The sequence below is a fragment of the Pocillopora damicornis genome, chromosome 4 (genome assembly GCF_964200805.1).
Source record: "Pocillopora damicornis chromosome 4, jaPocDami1.2, whole genome shotgun sequence".
Lineage (NCBI taxonomy): Eukaryota > Metazoa > Cnidaria > Anthozoa > Scleractinia > Pocilloporidae > Pocillopora > Pocillopora damicornis.
In genome coordinates this window covers 14856828-14869099 of record NC_142673.1, presented here as the reverse complement: position 1 = coordinate 14869099, position 12272 = coordinate 14856828, and the positions used below count along the sequence as shown (strand labels likewise).

Genomic DNA, 12272 nt, shown 5'->3' with positions numbered 1-12272 from the left:
CCCTACTAACCGAATTCCAGGTGCGTACTGTAAGTTACAGACCGTGAAACGAGGTTAGTAAGATATTCATTATGTCTCTGAGGTCAATCGGGCGCGCGGGAATGGAAACTAGTTAAAGTTTAGTGGGCCGCGCAAAATTGACCAATGACACCCCGCGTACGAACTGAGAGATACTGATAAAGAATAGGAACTCATTGTATACATGTGGGTAGTGCTGTGCACGCGCTGCGGACCTGTTTGTTTACGGACACCGGCACTCACTCACTCACTCACTCACATACCTGGCAACAAAGTGGGTAGGGCACTATACAGTGCACACACTAATATAAGCGCAATCCATAAAAAAATGAGAGGCATGAAATAAAGGTTGTTATAAAAAAAATTGGATTGGACAACTGAATGAAGAGATAAGTAACGAAATGTTCTTCATCAACCTTACTTATTTCTCTCCGTCGTTTAAACAAATGATTCTTTCATATAATCTCAAGTCATCAGAATGAATAGACTAAAAATAATTCATTGGAGACAGTTTCTGTTTGGTAGAACATCAAGCAGTTGGTTGCTTACCTGAGCAGGGACGAGCTGTTTTGAAAGCTCAAATATCTTCATGGATTGGAATAAATTTATTCCTTTTTCCAGTGCGGGTGCCTTCCTCAGCTCCCTGCAGTGATCAGAAACAACTTCTGGGATGGTGCGAAGATTACCCGTCCTTCGCCAACCTAAACCTAACTTGGCACGATGAACCGGACAGATAGTCATATCCGATAAATTCGCCGGCTTTTGAAAACATCCACATCTCGCCAAAATTAATTCTACCTCCGTTTCAATTCCGGAAAATTTCAACGACTTTTTGTGATTTTTGATATCCCTGTTACACCGCGTGAGAGGCGTGACGGAAGTTGAAGAACTTGTGCGTTCGTCTGCGCCGCAAATCCTACCAACAATATTCAAGAACGAGCAAGACATCGCTGTTCTATGAAGTTCCCCGACAATAAACTCTGGTTTTAGATGCAATGTTTTACAGATAAAGATAATTCGATTTATTTATCTAAAGAACGATGCAATTTTCGTGAGAACAGGTACTTCTGATTGGCTATCGACGGCATAAAGCTTCTCATTCTTAATAAAATCAATTCTTATCGTTTCAGTTTGAATTGCTATTATGATATTTTCTTTTATTTTTACTTCAGCAAGTTAACTGGGGAACCTGGCACATCGTTGAGTAAGATATTTTAAAATAAGACTTATTGTAAATTAACAGATGTAAATATCTGTTTGTTACTGTACTAATTGTGGCGAAGTCGCTCGTGCGTGACACAGATTAGGGAGCGAGCCTGCGAGATTTAATTTCAGCTCGTGGTAGTTTTGGTGTTTCATAGTTTGTTTTACCTGTGTAGACAATATTTAACATCAATATATACTTTTAAAAGGTTCAAACCGCTAAGAAAGTAAAACCCTCATGTTTTATGTACAAACTTTGGCCGAGGAGTTAATTTATTCAATAGTGCGTTGTTATAGAGTTGTAGAGTTGTAGATTTCAAAGGCGCTCAATTGGTATTTTATCGAATTTTGATCGGCGTTCATGCAAAAGTGCTACTAGATCCTAAAGATTTAAAACCGTAGACCTAAAAATCAATGACTGAACTGTCTTTGGTTATAATATCAGAGGATTTGAAGAACTACCGGTCAGCTTTTTTCGTCGCTAAGTTTGGATTATTTTACACCTTCGCGTAAATGAGAAAAGTGTCTTCTTAATCGGGTCTCAGTTCGCTCACAAATAAGCAGAGATAAAAATAATCCCCATGGTTTGACTAAGGAAGAATCAATGTATTCAATTATACTCAAGAAAGATTCACAGCTATGTAAACGTCTGTGTAGCGAGAAGCTGAAAAGTGTAAAATTTCGAGTTTCCGCCAGGTGAAATCCGAGCTTCCGGTAGGGTGACCGTTTTTCGTGGTTTTCTGCCGTTATATGGAATATTTCAAAAAACTAACCTCATATCCTTTAGTTACTTACCTAGGCCTTCAAACTGACAAAGTATGAGCGAAATCGATTTTTTGACCGTGGCCACGATTTCTTTGATTTTTACTGACAATCACTCTTAAATGCGAATCTTTCATATTCCGATAAAATCGGGTATCTAGCGAGCTAGATACCTGCCCTAATGCGGCGATCTGATTGGTGGGACCAACATGCCACTCTACACGCTAACGTAGAGTTATTTTTTCTATGTGCAAAAGAACTTAAAACGTACGAGTTTCAAAATACGCTTAACGAATAGAGGATACCTGGATGAAAGTTTTGAGAAACGCTGTGACGAAATGCCCGCCAGCTGGGCACGGTCTCAAATAGACAAAATGCCCGGCAGTCAAAATTTTTACAGAATTTCCACCGAAAGGTTCTTTCAAAAGATTAGGCGATAATAACGATAAGATAGTATTTAAAGACCATAAGAGCAAAAGCTACTTGCTACGAATCAAGAGGTACTTTATCATTGATAAACATTACTGTGTGGAAAAATGTATTGGTTAAAAAGTGTATGATTACCCTGAAAGCAAGGATGATTTTAATCACCTATTCAATACATTGAAATCATCGCAAAACTTTCAAAAGCAACAATTAAACTTTGACAAAAATGTACATTGTATAATCATCGAATCGGTATCAAATTCTGAACAAAAGATGGAGGATATTGATTTACTGGACGAAGAATTTTTCTTTTTAAAAAAGAATATTGAGTTTAAAATCAATGTTAAGATATGGATTTTAGGAAAACATTTTTCATTGATGAAAAGCCAAATCGTTTTTTATTAATTTGATGCTTAATAACTTCATAAACCACAGGCGGCCCAAGCTCCAGTTGTGAGATGATCATCTTGCGCAATAACAGTCATGGCGGAATTATAAGAGTTTGTATGGGAATATTTACGACCGCTCTAAGGTATAAAATAATACGTCAAATTCTCTAAAAAAATACCTCACCTTACTTTCACAGCGTATCGCTTGTTATATGACCGCTTACTTTGATGAAAAGAACGCATTTTAGCGAGTTGTCCATTTCGAGGTTTTCAACGTTCATAAGAAAAGCCCAAGGCTGAACACTCCATTTCCGAACGCCTGTTCCGAGAAGCGAAAAATCCAAGCTCAAAATGACCGGGCGCCCACAAATCCAACGCAGAATCCAAGCACATATACTGTAGTTTCATTCCAATTCACTAAAAACTCAATCTTCCCCGTGCAACCGACACTAAGTCGCAGTTTGCTTCAAAAATTTCCAGTTTAGAGGTTTCTAACAGCCCGCGGCCACATCAACCTTGACACACGACCGTTGAAAACCAGCTCGGTAACCCTACCTCCTTTTCAAACTGAGCTTTGCCGGGGACCATACCGTCAGTTATCGTCAATAAATTGTTTTAGAACCACGGGTCCCCTCAGTAGAAATCGATCAAGAGGCTATTGTTTCGATCGGCCAATCGAATTCGCCTCCGGAAATGTTTACAAATTCAAAATAATTTACAGGCATAGTTGCAAACCGCACAGCTGATCTCGTAAATCTCGATAATTTCCTTTCAATTTCAAAAAGAAAAAATGTCCTCGGTAAAAAATAGTCTATTCCACGGTTGCAGCAGGGACGTAATCAATTCGAACTCGTATCTGAAATGGAAATCGTGGTAAATATTGTTGCTGGATATCCGTGCGGACGAAACGAAATAACAGCTGTCTTGTTAGCAACATTAAACTAAGTATGTCCAGATAGAGCTAAATTGAATACTGGAACAAATCCTTCCAAGGTTTTCCTCTGACTCCGAAAATAATCATTGGCCGATTGGCCGATCGAAACAATAGCCTCTTGATCGATTTCTACTGAGGGGACCCGTGGTTCTAAAACAATTTATAGACGATAACTGACGGTATGGTCCCCGGCGAGGCTTAGTTCAAAAAGGAGGTAGGGTTACCGAGCTGGTTTTCAACGGTCGTGTGTCAAGGTTGATGTGGCCGCGGGCTGTTAGGAACCTCTAAACTGGAAATTTTTGAAGCAAACTGCGACTTAGTGTCGGTTGCACGGGGAAGATTGAGTTTTTAGTGAATTCTAATGAAACTACAGTATATGTGCTTGGATTCTGCGTTGGATTTGTGGGCGCCCGATCATTTTGAGCTTGGATTTTTCGCTTCTCGGATCAGGCGTTCGGAAATGGAGTGTTCAGCCTTGGGCTTTTCTTATGTACGTTGAAAACCTCGAAATAAACAACTCGCTTAAATGGGCTCTTGTCATCAAAGTAAGCGGTCAGATAACAAGCGACACACTGTGGAAGTAAGGTGAGGTCTTTTTTTTTTTTAGAATTTGACGTATTTTTTATTCCTTAGAGCGGTCGTAAATATGCCCATACAAACTCTTATAATTCTGTCATGACTGTTATTGCGCAAGATGATCATCTCACAGCTGGAGCTTGGGCCGCCTGTGCATAAACGAGTTCAATAAAAGTTTGTAAATTACACTATAACTATTACAACCATACGCGAATACATGTGATAGTTTTCAAGGTCTGAGGTAAGTAGAAAAACTACGATTTTTGATTGAAACTCTCCATAAAAATTATGCTCAGTTGATAGATGCTTCATATGGACTGCTGTAAAAAGAGCAACAGACATTAAAAGCGTATAAGCTTTGAAAGATTCGAAAGAAAAAATAATGTCACTAAAAACATCGTAGTTAAAATTACTTTTCATCCAAAAAATTAACTGATGTCAACAACAGGATTAAAAAGCAGGCAGAGAAAAAAGAGACTAGATCGACGCTAAATTGTTCAAAACAGTATCGAGATAATAAAAGCTGCTTATTATGTAAAACACTGTTTGATGAGGTTTCAATACTAGAAGACAATAAAGTAACAAGCGATATTAATAACGATAAAAAAGATAACGGACAAGCACATGCAATTAAAATTTCTCAATTAATGTGTATAAAATATAATGTCACCAGGAAATAGAAGAAATCTCATGGTAAACTCAAGAGGATATGATATTACGACCCATTAACGAACCAAAATCCAAAGAAGTTATAGCGTCACGACACAGCTGTGTAGACCCATATCTTACAAGTGACACAATCACAATCTATTCAATAAAAAAGATAAATAGAGCATAATAGATGGGCGCGCGTAGATATAGAATATATTGTTAACTCGATAGCACACGAGTGAGCGCAGAAGAGAAATTGCATATCTACAAGCAACCATGTATTATTTTGTTTATCATATAAACACAATAGCCCTTAACTGACAAGAAAAGTCGACTTTATTAATGAATGAAAATAAAAAAAATCGACAATTCCCGAATAAAAATCGTAACGTGCGTTGGCGCACTTAAGATGAAAACATGCGTTGAATCACTATAAAAACAAACAATGGGCCTAATTTTCAATAAACAATATTCTCAGTTATTGAATTGACCCTCAACGACAAAAGAAATCTTTTGGGTACAAAGCCAAAATCAGCCTGTGGTAAATCTTCCAGTTGTCTGGTGATTTTCGTTCTAAGCTGCGAGAAATGCCATGTCCAAAGCTACTGAAAACGTAACTTTCGGTTTTTCTTTTCGTATTTGGCTGGAAATCCTTGTATAATATAAATCCTGTGATAAAATCATATTTATGATATAGAACCACAACTGTGGTGATCAAATGAGAGAATCATAAGCTGAACTTTTTTTTTAACAATCTGGTGATAGAATTCCATGATAGCGTGTATTAGTCGCTCTTCGGCGACGATTCCGCGCCTGAGATCTGACATTATTTGGAGACGGGCCCATCGTCGATTTTCAATTGACTCTTTCTACCAGGCTCGTCGAAATTTTTAACGCTCGTCATCTCCTGCGCGAAGCTTCGTTTCTGCGCTTTCGCAAGCTAAATTTACTGAGGAATCCAAGAAGTGATGACATATAGTTTTTCCAAGAATTAATTCCATATCGTTTCCTTAAGAATTAATTCAGCAATTAAAGCCAGGCCACAGTAATCCAAACCCAAGAATCATTTAACGAAAATTCTGCGATGTCTAAACCGTGCCAGAGATTGGAAAAACGCGATTGCACCCTTAACGATGCTCAAGTTTTTGAAACCATAACTTGTCAATTTGCAATGTTATCCCCCATTAAATGTATAAATGGATAGTTTTGTTCATTTTGGACTTCCGTGTTTTTAGCCATCGCAATATAATATAAAACAAGGTTTCCCACTCACTCACATATTATTTCCATTCATATTCCTAAAACCTGTTTGAGCTAGAATGGCAAATTTATAAAATTCCTGCTCATACAAGTTTTTTCTTTTAACAAATTCCTAGCGCCTAAATGTTTCCGAGAGAGCATTTCAGTCCTAAAGGATGATACACTCATGAAAACTCTCTACTGAAATTTTTTGTCTTTCACCTAGATGTGCCAGCCAAAACCTTGCAAGGTGAACAGCAAAATCCGCCCGTGTAATTCTGTGTTTTTGCGATTAGATCTTTTGGGAATGTGCATAACAAGAATCGGTGGAAGAATATTACCACTTTGCTTCATGGAGCGTTCGACTCTACTGATGGGCACGCTTTTTATTTCATCGTTTTTCTTGATCATAATGCTGTGGAATGAAACAAGCTATCCACGATTCAAGCCTTGGAATGAAACAAGCTATCCACGATTCAAGCCTTGGTTTCGGAGCAACAGGACAGAAATCGCTTCCGAACGAACTTGCTTTAGTAATGACACCAAAATCATTTTGTTCCACACTCCTTTTTTCGGGGAGAAGCCATGGCCCGCAACCAAATCCACGGAAGAGTATCTCTCGAGATGTCCGACAAAAAAATGCAAAATAACCTATGATTACACTATAAAGGAAAAAGTGATCTAGTTATTTTTCATGTTCGTGATATATTACGTTCTGTTACATTGGAAAAAATTCAACAGATTCACAAGTACCCGTCCCCAGGGCAAAGAATGGCGTTTCTTACCCATGAATCCATTGACAATGAGGCAGATTTAAAGAACCGTCTTTCTTGGTCGGAGGGGTTCTTTAATTGGACAGTAACTTACAGAAGAGAGTCAGATATTTTCTATTCTTATGGAAGTTATGTTCCCTTGCCGTCAGCTGAGAGACCAGCGAAAATTCCTGACTATGCAGCTGAGAAAAACCAATCTGTGTTATGGGCTGTTTCCAATCGTGGAAGAGCTCGAGATAAGTACGTAAAAAAAACTTCTGAAATTCATTAAAGTTGATATATATGGCCACTGTTCGAAAAAATTTGGTAAAAACAATAACTGCCCGCAATAAAGCAATTTCTACGATATTTTCCGCTCATATAGATTTTATATGGCATTTGAAAACAGCGTGTGTCCTGATTACATTACTGAGAAATTTTGGCGTACACTTGGTTGAAATTCAGTGCCTATAACACTGACAAGAGATTTCTACACACCAGAGGTTGTCCCTCCGGGCTCGTTTATAAGTGTGCAAGATTTTCCATCTGTTAAGGCTTTGGCGGAATACCTGTTGTACCTCGACAAAAATGACACTGCTTATAATGAATACTTCACATGGAAAAAAGAATACGCCCTTGGATCAAGAGATGCAGCCTGTTACATATGTGATGCTCTTTACAATGAATGTGCTAAACCCAAATTCTATAAAGATATATTCAAGACTTTTTGGAACGATGATGTTCGTTGCAAAGAAAACGAGAGGAAACTTTTACAACTTATAGATAGTGAGGAAGAGTGATCCATGTATGTCGAATATCCATGCAGCCTAGTCTGGGGTAATTGTGGCAAAACATTATCTAACAAGCTACAAAAACTACAAAACCGAGCTGCACGTGTAATAACTTCATGAATCTATGACGTAGATGTCGATTCCTTGTTTCACAAACTTAGCTAGAAAGACTTGAAACCTCAACGTCAAATTAAGAACACCTAAATGGTTTTCAAGTCTTTTTACGGTCTGGTTCGCGAATATCTCACGTCTAAATTTATACAGCGAAATGAATCAAACTATTCTCTGAGGGACTCCGTAAACAAACTTGTTGTTCCCTTTCCAAGAACTAAGTACACGAAATATAGTTTTAGTTATAGCGGCGCAACCCTTTGGAATAGCTTACTCGGTAACAGTAGAGAGTCTGGTGCATGAAACCAATTTAAACGCCTTCTCTATCATAATTTTTAAACACGGCATTCAAAGAAATCAGGTTTTCAAGTGGCGCATTGCTGTAAGTTAATATAAATTTAGGATTAGGATTTTTAAGTTCTTAGGATATTAGTCATTGTATTAGAATCATTTAACCTGATGAATTTTTTTTAAATAAATAAATTTGATTTTCAAACGTTACTTCCAGTTCCCCCATGCAGATAGACAAAGTGGATCGTGAGTAACAAACAGAAACTGACTTTATGAAGGGGTCCACTCCTGGGCTCTCTGAACTGAGTCAAGGCGCGAGAAGTTTGAAGTGCGATAATGAAGGAGTTGAAAACAACTAATATTCAATTAACTACACCAGCAAAAAATGTTTAGTGAAACTGAGTTTAACTGCATGAAAATCAGAAACAGAGAACTAAAGAACTGAATTTTCCATAAGTTTCAAGCACCCACTTGCTTTTATCTTCAATATGCTTAATCTGAAGTTTCAATCGTTTTTAACAATACAGGTTTAAGCTTCCGTGTAAATTGGGCTTAAAGTTAAAAGCAAGCTTTTGATTAAAACGCCCCAAAATTTCCCAGCGCGCACCCCGCCCTCTTATGTAAATGTGTCCCCCGGGAGTGATGATACGCGCTGCACACTTGAAATTTACGAAGGACAAATTTTGACGTGATTTTGGGTGAAGAGAAACAATTTTTGTCAGCCTTTAGTGGCTTGTGCTGAAGGGCCCTTTACCACCGTGTGCATACTTACGCGTCCCGCCAAACGGCGGGAAGCCAAAAAAGTTTTCAGACATTAGTATAGAAAACTCCGCTTCTGTCTGGATTTTTGGTAGCCTATTGACTAATTCCCAATCGAGACTTAGGTCTGACGGGAAGCGTAATTTTTCTCACGGTGGTAAGTAGCGTACTTACCGGAGCCAGGCTGTATGAATTTTCCAGACATCTTGAGTACTACCTGTGATACACGCTCGCCAATTCCCCTATCGGCTTTTGGAATCGACTTAACCTTACCATTGCAATGGCCGGACACCTCTTTGGGCACTCTAAATCTACTATAGGAACCACAACTCTACCCAACATTTATGTGTGGCGCAAATTGTAAAATAATCGATATCTGCTAGCGTCTCGAAGATGCCGGCAAGCGACAAAATAAGATTAACTTCATTTTCTGGATCTGAAAACTTGCAACTCCGCGATTGACTTCAAATGCTCTTTTTTACAACTATGCAAGGAAACGACTTGAGATATGCAACTTCGGTCTTCTCGATAACTAAACCCTCAAGTTCCACGCGAACGATTTAAATGAACAGCAAATTTCCATGTTAGCATGTAAGATGAGACGCTTATTCAACAGATAATTACCTAAGTCAGTATGAAGCTTGTCAATCAAATTGACTTTTGTAACAATTCTTTGACCTCGGCCGGCAAAGGAATCATTGATGGATCTTTAGTTTTCTAAATGCGGTAGTTCCTGAAAGGTTTTTCTAGATATCATGCAAAGAGGAAAAAAAAACTAACTCCTGGTATTTCGGAGATTGATACATCTTTGAATTTATATATGTCACGCTTGCCATGCAACTGATATAAAAAGATGGAGATATAAAAACTGATACTCAAATATGGCTAGAATGTGGTAGAACATAACGCGATCATCGAAACAGCTCATAAAATCATAAATAAACAAGGTTGGAGTGTTATGTTAGATTTTTTTACAAATTGTAGTGATTTATGCCAGTAAACGGTGCTGACAAGTAGGCACACCATGTATACTTCGTAGTCGCTAGCAAGTAAATTTTGCTGGACTTTGAGTTCGTCTCAAGATAGAACAACAGAAATACACAAAGAAATTTTTACAGCAACTTTTTAAGCATCTTTTTGTCTTTTAAAAGCTTGAAGCTCAGTAGATTCTGTCGTATCAGTCATTGTTAAAACTGTCTTTGTTTTGATGCTACTATTCGACGTAGAAAAAGTATGTCGGACAAAAATATTCACTTAAAAAAAATATTACTTTTCCAGCTTCAATAATGACATGGGTTTAATTTTAGATAGTTTAGATGATAAAACAAAGGATTCTGTTGACAGAAATACCGGAGGACAAGTATATTCGTTACACGAGGTCACACAACTTAGGTAATATTCGCGGTGAAAATTTGCATATTTGAGCGGTCGAACGAAAAAAAATCATTTCTCGAAAAGTAAAATATATTTCCACCAAAAACTACACCACAAATTTTGAGTGACTTGCTGCTGTTTGTCTGATGCATGCTGACATCAGTTCTTAAACTCTTGCAAAAATAAATTATGAAAATATAAGGAACACAAAGTGTCCCATCCATTCTTGGATATGAGAATAGAGCCCCACACCGCAAGCATTTATCCCCATTTCCATCGGTAAAGCTAAGTGAAAAGGCATTTTTGGATAGGATGCCAGTTTCTCTAGTCAGCCGGCAAACGGTCGAAGACCAGTAATACAACATGGCCCGGGTGAAAAGGAGTATAAATACCCTACTGTAGCAATCTGATTGGTGCGAGATAGCTACCCTAATGCGGCGATCTGATTGGTGCGAGCAACATGCCACTCTCTACGCCAACATAGACTTATCTTTTTTTATGAAAAAAAAATAACTCAAAAAGCGGTCATCGTAGCCTAGAACCGATCAAATTTTGTTTGAACAGCTTGCCATCTTTGTTATTTTAATACCGAGTTCACCTGATTGTGGGTACAACTAGAATGAACCGTTTAAAAAAGCCCTAATACACCTCAAAGAAGCCGTAATTACCTTAAAAATTGTCACGTAAATAGCGTCACATATTTGTCGTTAAACAGTCAGTATACTCAGCCACCGCCAGATCTTCTAGCTGCTGCGTAACATAGAGAAGGACTGTCTCATTTTTGGAAGGAATAACCTTTAAGCAAATCACAAAATCTCTCATAGAGGACAAAGTTTCTTCCTGATTGTGGAGATTACGAGTAAAATATCAAGCTTCATATGAGGAAACAGAACATAGAAAAGAGCTGCTTTTATTGAAGGAATTACCGTTAGGCAAATCATAGAACTTTCATAAGGGACAAAGTTACCTCTTGATAGTGGAGACTACAAGCAAAAGATCAACTGTCATCCTTGTATATCTAAGGTAACAATTCTCTTTAAACCCTATAAAGTTTCAGTCATGAAGCTTTACTTATCAGGTGCTTAACCTCATGATTCCCTCGCATCATGTGAGGACAGTATCAATTTGGTGAGGTAGAACACCTGAGGTTGAAGTGAAATCGGGCTGCCTAGTATTTCACCCACGTTTTAGTAATTTTTGCTCATCCAAATTTTGGTATCTTAGATCCATGAGGGTTTTTTTTCCTTTCTAAGCATGCATTACGTTTCCGATGAAGTTACACGTTTTTCTAATTTTCAACGGATGAAGTCCCTTTAAAGGGCATGTAAACCCAAAAATACATGTTTTTCATATACTATGTAAAAAGTGGCGTAAAAAACGAATTTGAAATTCGTTTTGTCCTATTCGACTTATTTTAGGAGAAAATGGGCATTCTCAACTGAAATTCCATTTCCGGTAAAAACAATAGCGAGAAGTCGTGACGTAAGCGGTGGAACTAAAATATTGCGCAACACATATTCCCCAGTAGAACTGGTGTGGGAGTTCGTGTAAGCAGCGGTAGTTTGGAAGATGTTTTTTCAGAAGATAGCGACTCGAATGCCTTAAGCTAAGTACATGACAGCGATGGGGATAATCCAGAATCTTCAGGAGAGTCTGGGCCACGTCCTTAACAATATGAGCCGCGTAGGGCTCACCCAAGCGATCCGCACGAAGACAGTACAGAACATGTCGACAGCGATGCGACCGTCTCGGAAACTCAGACTGGTATTTAATTTACTGTGTGATTTATTTGTATTTGACACGAAAATCCAATAAAGCGAGGGTACAATCTAAAAGAATGCAACAGAAATTTTTTAAACTTGAGCTTCTGAGAGTGTTTGACATAAAATTATCAAAGGTGCGAGTGTGGAACTTGTCAACTAATGCCGACAACTCATGAAAGTGTTTGTTGTACGGAAATCGGGAAATTGTGGCAAAAAGTAGAGGAGCAAGGGCC

General features: G+C 38.2%; 1 pseudogene; it reads left to right on the top strand.

The window, feature by feature from the left end:
• The first annotated feature begins 6492 nt into the window (after positions 1-6492).
• LOC149046933 (4-galactosyl-N-acetylglucosaminide 3-alpha-L-fucosyltransferase FUT6-like) lies at positions 6493-7847 on the top strand (annotated as a pseudogene).
• Positions 7848-12272: the final 4425 nt, after the last annotated feature.